The sequence below is a fragment of the Benincasa hispida genome, chromosome 10 (genome assembly GCF_009727055.1).
Source record: "Benincasa hispida cultivar B227 chromosome 10, ASM972705v1, whole genome shotgun sequence".
Taxonomy (NCBI): Eukaryota; Viridiplantae; Streptophyta; class Magnoliopsida; order Cucurbitales; family Cucurbitaceae; genus Benincasa; species Benincasa hispida.
This window is the reverse complement of record NC_052358.1, coordinates 59,997,729-60,011,183: the sequence shown is the minus strand read 5'-3', so window position 1 is coordinate 60,011,183 and position 13,455 is coordinate 59,997,729. Positions and strand designations below refer to the sequence as shown.

The following is a 13,455-nucleotide window of genomic DNA, read 5'->3' as shown; positions in this document are numbered from 1 at the left end:
GTGATGAAAAATAATGAAACTAAATGAAGTATAATTCTTCTAAATATTTAATAGACATTAACACTAAAGATTAAAAGTGATTGTTTAGAGAAATATTGTGGTTACATGAAACCTAAGGATCAAATTGAAACAAAACTTCAATCTCAAGGATAAATTTGAAAAATTTTAAAACTTACAAACTAACTAAAATCAAAATTCAAAACTTAAATAACTAAAATTGTAACATTTTGAAACTTAGAAACTAAATAAAAATCAGACTCACAACCTATAGACCAAAAACATATTCCTCCCAAATTATAATTATTATTATTTAACTAATTCCGATTAAAAAATTAACTTTGAATGTTTAAATTTAAGATCTGTTAGGATTACATAAATTAAAATTGAATATATTTCAAAGTATATGGACCAAATGATATTTTAACCAGTTAGTTTTTTTCTTCTTTTTATGTTTTGAATATTTTCTTACGTTTTATATGATTTTTGTTCCTCATTTATAAGTCAAGTTGGCAAAAATTTTATTGATTTAAAGCTCCTTGCTCAACAGCATTGCGACGTTATAGGCTAACATTGCAACCTCGCACCCATGTCTTCAAGCATCATGGACAACATTTCCTACCAAGCTCAACAACTATTTTCTTAAATCTCATAAAGTAGGTAGAAATAGATTTTGCTTTCTATTCTGCTCGAAAGAATTGTATACAAACTTCAAATATTTTATGGATTTGCTCTTTACATGATATAGAAATTCTAAAAATTCTAAGAATTCCTTCACAAAATTACAATAATTGACCAAACTATTTACCTCACTCTAAATGGAACTTTTTATCAAATGATAAAGTCGAGCATTAGAACAAAGCCAACCCTTCTTCTTCTTATCATCTTATAGTGGATCCTCAGTCATATGATCATCCATATCAGTACTTCGTAAATAAAATAGAATTGTCTGACGCCAACCATAATAATTAGATTCATTTAACTTTGTGTTCTGTGATTTTTTAGGCTAGGGGAATCACATTAGATACAACCAAATTCTTCGTCTCATCAATAATGTATTTACACACAGATTGTAGCTTTCAAAAACAGAATGAGATTAAAGAAACATAATAAAAAGCTAGGGTAAAATCACAACAAATGATTAGAACAACTACAAAATTGAACGAAACACCCACAAACCCAAAATACAACGGCGTATTCTTCAAATATCTTCACACTCGAATGGGTTTCAGTAGCATCAAAAGCACAAACTAATCGAAAAAAAAGGATTGAGATGAACCCAACTAACAAAACAGGAACCGGAGCTCCCATGCGTCAGTGCGTGGCAATGGAGCATAAATTTTATGGCGGTACATGAACCTCACATGCGGCGGTTTCTAGAAAATGGTGAAGACAAATAAAGGCAGACGATAGCGCTCCTCCTAAGGTGGATGCTGTCAACCAATGGCCATTCGAACTCGTTGATCTAAACTCAAAGCCTAACCTTGTGAGAGCGTAGCCGTCAAACAAATATTCTAAACCTTAAAAGAGGCTTTGAAACCAAGTACTCAGTACTTTGGAATATATTCTCTCTTTTATTATTCAGAATAAAGTTACATATATTTGAAACCAAATACTCGGTACTTTAGAATATATTCTCTCTTCTATTATTCAGAATAAAGTTACGTGTATATATATATATATATACGTCAAACAAATATTCTAAACCTTAAAGGAGGCTTTGAAACCAAGTACTCAATACTTTGGAATATATTCTCTCTTCTATTATTCAGAATAAAGTTACATATATATATATGTGGAACAAAGAAACCCTAGAGTAGGTATATACAATTATGATAAAGGATGATTGTAAAGATTGTTATAAAGATTATTGTCCATAATCAAAACGAGACTGTTGTGAAGATTTTGTTTGTGAAACCAACGATGACTGATCACTAGATTCACCTGAATTAAATGATGGTTGTGCTTCAAAATTAATTTTGACTTCTGCCTCAACATGATCAATGTTTGCTGTTTTTGCTGCTTTTTTTACTGCTTTTTTTTTTTTTTACATAAAATGGCATTTCTATTTCATTAAAAGTCACATCTTTACTGATGATATATTTTGCTCTGCCTCTTAACACCCTGAGGATAGCCAATAAACATATATTTTAGTGCCATCTTATTCTGTTTCCCTTCATTAACATGAGCATAAGTTGAACATCTAAACACTCTGAGATGATCCAAACTTGGAGCTTTTCATGTCCATATCTCCTGAGGAGTCTTTAAGTCTAAGGCAAAAGACGGACTCTTATTAATGAGATAAGAGGCTACTTAGGTAACTCCTTCTCAAAACTTCAAGAGTAATGAAGCATTTGTCAAGAGACGTATTGTACGCTCCATAATTTTTCTGTTAAACCTGTCAGCTAAACCATTTTATTATAGAGTGTATGTAACACTAAAGTGCCTCATGGTTCCCTCAAATTTGCAAAACTTATCGAATTTGTGATTTACAAATTCTAAACTCTCATTGGTCTTCAAATACTTGACCTACCTATCTATTTGGTTTTTTAACTTCTTCTTCCATTTAAGGAATTTCCTAAAAGCTCCATCCTTCCATTTCAGTGGATCCACACCTTCCTTGAAAAATCATCAATAATTAACATGAAGTATCTCGAACCTCCTCTAGAAGGTACCTTTGTAGGACCCCATAAATCTGAATGAATATAGTCCAATATACCTTTTGTAGAATGCTTCCTTTTTCCAAACTTCACTCCAGTAGACTTTTTCATTATGCAATGTTCACAAAATAGGAGTTCAATGTATTTGACTCCTCCAAGCAAACCTTATTATGAAAGAGCTTGTAGACCTCTTTCATTCACATGAACCGTTTAATAAAGCTACCAGCCATCGAACGACGATCGGCGCTAATAGAAGTAGAGGACTCTTCTAGTAGCGAAGGAAAAGGGCTGGGCTTAAATGAAATAGACTCAAGTCTGGGAAGATTGAAGGAGATCCATTAACACAAGGAAAACCCTCGATCCCCTCAAAGAGCCCGTGACTGCCCAAATCAAGATTCTTTCTTTGTGGTTATGGTAAGCAAGTCTATTAGTACACAACACTCGTTTATAAAAGGCGATCCTAAGATCTACGGGCTTCTCTTTTCTCAAGAATGAAAAAAACAACATAGACATATTTGTCTCTTCGCCAGATGCAACAACAACACTATCTGAAACTGCAGTACCCTCCAACACATATAGACCATTTTTTATGGCCCTCTAACACATATACCTTCAGAACTCCCTTCTCAGATTTATAAGAATAACCTCCTCTATCTAATTCACTTAGAGAAATTAGATTTCGTTTGAGTTTCGGAATATACCTTACATTTGTAAATATTATGATCATACCATCATGTAATGCTATTCGAACTGACTCAATTCCTTTTACATCACAAATACCTTTATCACCAAACAAAACTTTTCCCGCATCATTTTCTAAAAATCATTAAAAAAAATATCGATTAGGAGTCATATGATCCATGATTCAAGCATCTTGAATATCCCTGTTGGACATTATCAAGACCGCGGCAGAATCATCAGTAACATTCACTGCATTAACACAAGAAACACTTTCTCGCTTTCTCTTCAGATTTTGACTTGGATCTCGTATGTTTTCCTTTCCCATTATTTTTTCTTACTTGCAACACATTACCATCAAATTTAACAAAATAACCTGAACAAAGAATATGACAATAAAAAGCCTTAATCTTTTTCCTCCATAAACCGAAATCAAAACTAACCTGAACAAAAATAACTTGAACAAAGAATATGACAACACATTACCATACACCTTCCTTTGAATCGAAAGGAACTCTGGTACCACTTGTAAAATTAAAAGGAACTCTAATATGTCCAAATAGAATGTAATAACCAACAGATAAATCGATAGCGATAAATAAAGCATAAGTTCGACGACCAACTGGATTTAAATCTAATTTGAAAATCAGATTGGAGTAATTTTATTAAGAGTAATCAAGATTACAATTACAGAAATTATCAAGAATCAATAATTTGTAATTTAGCCACGATTATTCTGCCTCTTGACCGAGACTAATCATTTAAGCAATCGCTTGCCAAGCCCGACTTTACCACCGGCCCATCACCCACTATACTGAGAAACCCACACGTAGAAAATATGGCCTCTAAAACCGAGACCCACAGCCTGGAAACAACCCACATACCGGAACCCACATGGCTAACAAACTCCTTTGCAAATTGGAGACCCAAACCGCCGAAAATCACCTCCTCTTACCGAAGATGTTGGCGCTGAAAATCCACTGCAGATCGGACGACCCACGCCGAAAAAACCTCTTACGTTGAATGAAAAAACCCCAACGTCGAACAACCTCTAATCGGCAGAAACTTAGACTGCCATATTCTCTCTCTCTCTCTATCTCTAAAGGTTTTATACGGCTGCTCCTCTTCTTTTTTTCTTCTAATGGCTTTCACGATGGAGCCCTAAAGTGGAGAAGATCCGCTTAATTACAAAAGAAACCATTGCACATATTTACTTAAATGTCTCTGGCAAATTACATAAATGCTCTCAAACTTAAAAACACTTAAATTACTTGTTATTTTCAACAATAATTAATTATTTCATCAAATAACTAATTAACCATGAGGTTTTAAGGAATAAATTAAAACAGAAGATGCATCCATTAGCCAAGTTTTCTTCTTTCTTCTCCATCTTTTAGCTTAGTTTTTCATTATTTTGGGTTGTAATTCAAGTATGGATGCTCCCTTTCATCTCAATCTTGTCTATGGATCCATTAGGCAAGGATTTTCTCTAGTTTTGAGAGCAAAACCTTACGTAACTTTTGTGAGATTGCTTATTTATGAATTTTATGTATTATGGGTTATTATCTTTGAATTTGAACTTTTATTTAAATGTATGTGTATGTATGGATTGACATTCCCTCCATGGAGGTATGCTATGAAGCACAAATTCTTCATGTGAGGCAAAGAATCAAATCAGAGACGTATCAGTCCAGATACTTCCCAGATACGCATTTGACACGCGATTTGACATATTTATACTTTCAGATACTTTCCAGATACGTATCTGACACACGATTTAACGTATCTGTTTCTATGCGTAATTTTTTTTAAAGAAAAAAGACAAGTAACTCATCTAAATCTTTCCCAATCTAAAATTAGGCAACCTATTTAAAAAGCTTACTACTCGAGTCCAAAACTAAAAGACAAAAATAATAAATAATGGACCAAACCCTAGACTAGAATCATCTAATCTCCATCTTCACATTTGAATCCTCACAAAGTCCACCAAAATATAAACCATTTGTATATCTTCAACAATAAGTTCTTCGTTTATCTTCATACTTCTCTCTCTAATCTTCTTCTTATTCTTTGCAACATGAGTCACTTTTCTATTGCATTTTATTAACTATTGTACTTCAACATCTTAGATGTTGCTTTTTTTTGTATTGTATTTCAGTGTTTGTATTTTATTTTGTGCTATTGTTATTAACTTGTATGCTAAATTTATCTATATCCTAGATTTTTTTAAAGAAAAAAAATGTAACTTCAACGTATCAGTATCCACGTTTTTTAGAAATATATATATATATATATTAAAAAATACATAAAAAAATGATGCATCCTTAGACGTATCCGTATCTTAGTTTTTTTAGAAATTGACGAATCGCCAAATCTGATCGTATCCATATCGTGTAACTGTATTTGTGTCTGTGCTTCATAGGCGGTATGTCTTGGCTAATAGATTAAAGATTGCAGGTTCTTTACTTGTTCATCTAGCCAAAATCACTTAAGTAGCTGATAACGGGCAGAAATGCACGTTATTATAATGCTAAGTTATTAAACAATGAAGGTTTGCATTGACAAAATATATATAATTGCATCCAAAAAGCATTAAGTTCATAATATTGCAGTCGCAGGCATCCATCGCATGAAAACAGTTAACTTATGTATTTTTGTGCAGAATATGCGTTGACACAAGGCAAAAAACACGATCACAAGAAATCGATAGTCGAACACAGTGTTACCGCAAGGCTTTGTGGTGATTTGCACTCGAAATTATCTGCTCAAGAAGGATTGCCGCATAGAGCTGACGCAACTTGATGGACGCATCTGGGTGAAAAGCATAATAAATCACGATGGGACAGAAAGTTGATGACGGTCGATTCCGAATTAAGTTGACAAGCCGCTAACAAACTACTGTAGCAAGTACCCTTAACTTTTCGGTGACAAATATTCGGCGCATCAGACAGAGAATTAATGTCATCCCATCAGTGCAATCATAAAAGAGGAGCAGACTTTCACCCCGAAGCTCTATAAATACCGAAGGCAACTTATAGCTCTATAAATATCTATAAAATGGAACTTGCTTATCTACATCTGTTCACTCTCTTGAAAGCACGCATGAGTAGCTAAATCTATTGAATGGATTGAGAAAAACTAAGCTAACATGACCTAGGATCTTTATTGCATGCGATTGTCTTGTCTTATGTTGCACCCAACACCCCTTTAGAGCCACTCGAGAGAGAGTCTAAAGAAAGAACCTAAGACTTGAGAGAGCTAGGTTAGAATCTAGACTCGAGAGAGCAAAATTAGATCTGCATAAGCAAGAGACAGGGACTTAGAGATAAGCTCTGTTTGCCAACATGCATCGCATGCACCCTAGAGATAGGTTATGATTATTATGCGGTCTCGTCTGTTTTGTGTGTGTGTCATTTGTCATCGCATAAATAAGTATAGAGGCTTATGTATAGGTCTATATACTTATCGCATATATCGCATGCATTCTAGAGCTAGAGGCCGTAGCATTTGCATTGAGAGATTTTGCTATTGTATGTGTGTTGCATGATCGCATAACATGAACGCATCCAAGGAAGTGTTAGCTGAACCCCTTCTCAACCTGTTCCTCGCATATTCATCGCATCTTCCGTATTATCAACTCTTGTCTTAACTTCGGCCACATACTTTTTATTACTGCAAACAACAACCCAAAAATTTTTTTTTGATGTATTGGTTATCGCAAAGTCTTCTTAAAAATTATCACCGCATACCGTTTTTCCTAGTCCCTGAGTTCGACCCTGAACTTACCAAAGAAACTCAGCAGGATTTATACTTGGATTCTGCTGAGAAAACTTGTTGCTCAACGCATTTATATCACCCATTCATTTCATAATTTCACCACATAAAAAAACGCATCAGAGTTTTTGGCGTCGTTGTCAGGGACTTCGACAATTTCAGTGTGCTAACGGTAATTTTCTGATTTCTTTCAGCTCTCGATCCTCTGGTGATATTACGATCTAGAGATTGAGAGGACGTTCTGACGAAGACTGAGAGATAGCTTGCCAACAACAACAACCAGAATAGACAACATTGCGGAGCAAGCTCTGGAGGACCAGAGCATCAATGAAAACAATGTCATAGTGGAAATCCATTCCTACTGGCAAACGATCGCAATAGGCCCATTCGGGACTATGCATCGCCAAACCTCTACGATTTCTCCCCAGGAATCATGAGGTATGCTCTTGAGGGATCCCAATTCGAAATGAAACTGGCGATGCTGCAGATGATCCAGACTGCTGGACAGTTTGGAAGAAGGCGTGGCGAGGACCCCCACGCCCACCTCCAGAGCTTCATAGAAATCTGCAACACTTTTGTGTTCCCAAATATCTCCACCGAAGAAGTTCGACTAACTTTGTTTCCATTTTCTTTGTGTGATTAGACAAGAAAATGGACTTATTCTCTCGAACCAGAAGAGATAACTTCGTAGGAACAAGTCGTGGAAAAGTTCATGAAGAAATATTTCCCACCAACCGAGAATGCCAGGAAAAGGAAATTAATAACGAATTTTGAACAAGAAACTGAAGAATTGCTCAGCGATGCTTGGGCGAGGTTTAAGAAGTTGGTAAGAGACTGTCCACATGACGACTTACCAAACTGCTTGCAGATGGAGATTTTTTTTACCAAGGATTGAACCCTACTTCGCAGACCACTGCCAATGCAGCAGCAGTTGGTGGTCTGCTTGATAAAACATATGAGGAGGCCAAAAATATACTTGATCGCATTTCCAAAAATCACGAGGACTGGCGAGAAAGCGATCAAAGATTAAGAATTAAAGACAGTGACGTGAACAACGAGGCCATCGCATCCCTTCAGAACCAAATGACTGTGATGATGAGTTTGATTCAAGGCATCACAATTAATAGTACGAGAGCGAAAAAGGGGCAGGTCAACACAATTGCTTAGATGACCGCAAGTTGTGTTATCTGTGGAGACACTCATCCGATGGAAGAATGCCCAGGAAATCTGCAGTCGGTATGCTTCATAAAGAATAATCCCTATTCCGATACGTACAACCTCGAGTGGAGAAACCACCCAAATTTCGCGTGGAAAAATCAACAATAAAGCTTTCAACTAGTGGTGCAAAAAGAAGGGCCACCCGAATTTTTCCCGTAAACCAATGATCCAACGCATAACTAAGCCAGCAGTTTGCAGACACCGCAATCTTCGTCCTTAGAGAGCTTGTTGAAGCAATACATTGAGAAGAATGAATCAGTGCTTCAGAATCAAGCAACGTCCATCCGAAATCTCAAAATTCAGCTGGGACAAATTGCGGGCGAGCTAAAAAATAGACTGCAAGGAGCTTTTCCGAGCTCAACTGAGCTTCCTCGCAACGCTGGGGGTACAGAGAAGGAACAATGCTTAGCAGTCTCCTTGCTAAGTGACAAAAGGACTGCGAAAGTAGGGGAGGAACCCATCACGACCAACTTGAATACGGTAACAACCAATGACCCGTTGACTTATAATTCAGAAAAGCCCGAGAAGATGAACCTCAAAGTTGCGTCCACCCTCAAGCCTTTAAAACATGAGATGGAAGAAGTCCAGCTAACACCAGTCCCGCAAAGATTGAAAGAGAAAAAAAATGATGAAGACAAGATCGCGACAGTGGCAGTAATGCAAAATGCTATGATCCCATAAAAAATGTGCGACCCAGAAATCTTCACGATACCATGCTCCATTTGAGGGGTCTACATTGGCTAAGCACTATGCAATCTTGGGGCGAGTATAAACGTAATGCCGCTATCAATCTTCAAACAATTGAATATGGGGAAACTCACGCCCACGATGGAGACTCTCCTGTTTACGGATAGATCCCGAATACATCCTGAAGGAAAGTTGAAAGATGCCGCAATCTCAATTGATAAATTCATCTTGCCGGCAGACTTCATCATTTTGGATTATAAAGTGAACGAAGATGCGCCCATCATATTGGGACGACCATTCCTCTCGACCGGTCGGGCTCAAATTGATGTGCACAAGGGGGAGATTGTGATGAACATTAACGGAAAAAAGCTCCGGATTAAGGCAATCAAGATTCTAGAGGACAGAGAAAAGAAGAAAAAGCCGTCATGGGCATAAAAAGTCCAACTTGTACAGCAAAATAAGCAGCCCCTGCGTTACTATGCAACTCAAACTCATTAGGGACACATTCCTTTTGAAATATCCTTTTTATACCACTGCTTCATGAACTTTTATCACATGTCTTTTAATTGCTATCATATCTTTGTCTTTATATTAAAAAAAAATGCGATCATGCTGAACGATTGCAGTAAGCGATTTTGTTAACTCTGTTTTTTAAATATTATTTGACCCTCTCGATGTTTTTCTTGCAACGATCGAGGCGAATGATTGCGGAGGCACTACACGAAGACGCAACTACTTAATTTCGTCACCGCAATCCAAAGAAAGTAGATCGCCGCAAAGCAGAATGCGTCAACAAATAATGCGGGAAACAATGCAAATTTGGGGGTTTTATTTTTCCTTGGCTTTATTCCAAATTTTGCACTATCACATCACATTTTAATCTTGAAAATTTTATCACCGCATCCTCTTTGGTTACCACAATCATTTAACATTGATCAATTTAGTAAGTCGTCTCATGCTTTCACTTTGCCAATTATGATTTCAATGATGAAACACATGCTTCTATTTTTTCGTATACACTAGAGTCAACTTAATTTTAGAACAGTCACCTCATGAAATATTTCTAGAAGTTAGTGGTTTGCTAGCTTTCTTTCAAACTGACCCTTTACGGAGCTTCCTAGGAACATCGCATGACTTCTTTCAATCTTTTGGCAATGAGGATATTGCCGCATTTCAAATTTATGGGTGCGGTATTTATTTTCGACTTTGCTATTTTTAGCTTATCAAAAAAAAAAAAAAAAATCATAGCGTTGCGATCGAATCCTACTCGTAGTTGGATGTCCGCATGACACACGTGGGGGCAAGCCAAAACGAAGGTAGGAATTGTGATCAACACATAAAAAATGACCGCAACTCCGATGCCAAATGGGTATGAGTTTAGTTTGAGAAAGAGCGCCATGCTCGTAGTTGGATGTCCGTATGACACATGTGGGGGCAAGCCAAAACAAAGGCGAGGCACTTGGATCAACGCAAGGTCAGAGAAAAAAATACTGCTTAAAATACGCAAGGATAAAAAATTAGTTAACACCCCAGTAAAAAAGTTTTTTTTTGAAAAAAAATCATACGATTTCCCGAAATCTAGTAAAGTCTTTTTTAAGGTTAAACTTATGATCACTAAATTTTAGAAATATTTTAAGAAAATACCTGAATAAGAATTAAGGAAATTTTGGTACATAGGATTTGAATGAGGTATCCTCGATAAATCTAGGAAAAGAGATTGCGGTCGACTTTCTAAAGGAAATCTTTAGCTTATGCTTGAGGACAAGCATTGTTTAAATTTGGGGGTATGATAACGGGCAGAAATGCACGGTATTACAGTGCTAAGTTATTAAACAATGAAGGTTTGCGTTGATAAAATATATATAATTGCATCCAAAAAGTATTAAGTTCATAATATTGCCGTCGTAGGCGTCCATCGCATGAAAACAATTAACTTATGTTTTTTTGGGCAGAATATGCGTTGACGCAAGGCGGAAAGCGCGATCACAAGAAATCAACGGTCGAATGCAGCGTTACCACAAGGCTTTGCGGTGATTTGCACTCGCAATTATCTGCTCAAGAAGGATTTCTGCATAGAGCCGACGCAACTTGGTGGGCGCATCTGGGTGAAAAGTATAATAAATCACGATGGGACATAAAGCTGATGACGATCGATTCCGAATTAAGTTGACAAGCCGCTAACGAACTATTGTAGCAAGTACCCTCAACTTTTTAGTGACAAATGTTCGGCGCATCAGACAGAGAATTAATGCCATCTCATTAATGCAATCATAAGAGAGAAACAACCTTTCACCCCGAAGCTCTATAAATACCGAAGGCAACCTTCAGTAAAGGTTCGAACAATTAGATAATTTTCCCTTAGATAGAAGTAGCTTTTCTTTTACTTCAAAGGCGAAGCAAGAGAAGGGAAGAGACATCGGAAGATTGCTCTGGTCAGCTCGAGAGAGAATCTAGAGGCGTGAAAAAGTGGAGAGAGGGTCGATTCTCACGAGAGCAAGACTATCTTTGGAACAGAGTAGAGAAGAACAGTGTAAAAAGCCTTGGGAAGCAAGAGATTGCTACCAGGACTCTTTATTCTCATTTCGCATTGTTATTTTGCATTTCAACTCTATATCTATAAAATGGAACTTACTTATCTACATCTGTTCACTCTCTTGAAAGCACGCATGAGTAGCTAAATCTATTGAATGGATTGAGAAGAACTAAGCTAACATGACCTAGGATCTTCATCGCATGCGATTGTCTTGTCTTATGTTGCACTCAACACCCCTTTAGAGCTACTCGAGAGAGAGTCTAAAGAAAGAACCTAAGACTTGAGAGAGCTAGGTTAGAATCTAGACTCGAGAGAGCAAAATTAGATCTGCATAAGCAAGAGACAGGGACTTAGAGATAAGCTCTGTTTGCCAACATGCATCGCATGCACCCTAGAGATAGGTTATGATATTATACGGTCGCCTTGTTTGTGTGTGTGTCATTTGTCATCGCATAAATAAGTATAGAGGCTTATGTGTAGGTCCTATATACTTATCGCATATATCGCATGCATTCTAGAACTAGAGGTCATAGCATTTGCGTTGAGAGATGATTTGCTATTGTATGTGTGTTGCATGATCGCATAACATGAACGCATCCTAGGAAGTGTTAGATGAACCACTTCTCAACCTGTTTCCTGCATATTCATCGCATCTTCCGTATTATCAACTCTTGTCTTAACTTCGCCACATACTTTTTATTACTGCAAACAACAACCCAAAATTTTTTTTTGATGTATTGGTTATCGCAAAGTCTTCTTAAAAATTATCCCCGCATACCGTTTTCCCTAGTCCCTGAGTTCGACCCTGAACTTACCAGAAAACTCAGCGGGATTTATACTTGGATTCTGCTGAGAAAACTTGTTGCTCAACGCATTTATATCACCGCAATTCATTTCATAATTTCACCACATAAAATAACGCATCAGTAGCAAAGATTGAATCATGTATCTATGGAATATAACATACCAATAGGCCTTAAATTGCATGTTCAATCTAGATTCAAGGACACTTTGCCTAATTAATTAGGCTATTTAATTGGTTAAAACACAATGGAATCCTAGGTCTTAATGCACTTGTTTTAATTCTAGATGGATGCTCTCAAACCCAATAAGGCTAAATTAAAGCACGAAGTTTAATTAGAGTTTAAGCTTTAAGTGATAATTAGGATGTTTGCTTGGTTTAACCCAATGAGTAGATTGCCTGTTGCGTCAATGAGTTGGTTAAGCCAAGTAAGCCATTGTACACATAAAAATCATATGCATATTTAATGAAGGAATTCAAGGATCGAGAATTGCATAAAAACTTCTCTGGCTCATAGAACTAGAATATCCCTTCCTGATTTACATTTACCTGCTTTATCTTTTTATTTTGTGCACATTATCTTTATTCCACATCAAACCCCCTATTTACAGTTATAAGTAAATGGAAGTCTTCCTAGCTAGTTATAGTAGTTGACGAAGAAGGCAAGTTCAGGAGGTCCTATGGAAAGTGCTTCAAAGAAGGACTAGCAAGATCTTCCTGGATCCACCTTATGTCTAGATAAAGAATAGGACTAGCTGGGTAACTCACTCCCCCTTCCATAGTGATTCTTTATGCTATCTCGTTTTGTTTTGACTCACAATCTAGAATGATAACTAATAGGGAGTAGATTGACATAATTTAGAGGGATCATATAGTCAAATAAGAGACTTGCCACATAGTTAATTGACTATATCGAAACGTATCTAGCGTTTCTCTACCAATCAACCTGGACTTGCCACTAATGCTATGTTATTCTAGTAGTAATAGTAGTTCAGTTCGATAATGATAAATTTTATTTGATTGGTGGAGAGAGATTTACGACATTCTTTCTTTAGCCCTATCAGACTTCAAAGTATGTAGAAGTCTAGATAATTGGCTTGCCACAG

At 36.7% G+C, this 13,455-nt stretch overlaps 1 non-coding gene across 1 annotated transcript; it reads right to left on the bottom strand.

The window, feature by feature from the left end:
- Positions 1-7,854: 7,854 nt before the first annotated feature.
- LOC120089556 lies at positions 7,855-7,961 on the bottom strand. The gene has a single exon (XR_005485232.1). It is a non-coding gene; the product is annotated as a small nucleolar RNA R71 (small nucleolar RNA).
- Positions 7,962-13,455: the final 5,494 nt, after the last annotated feature.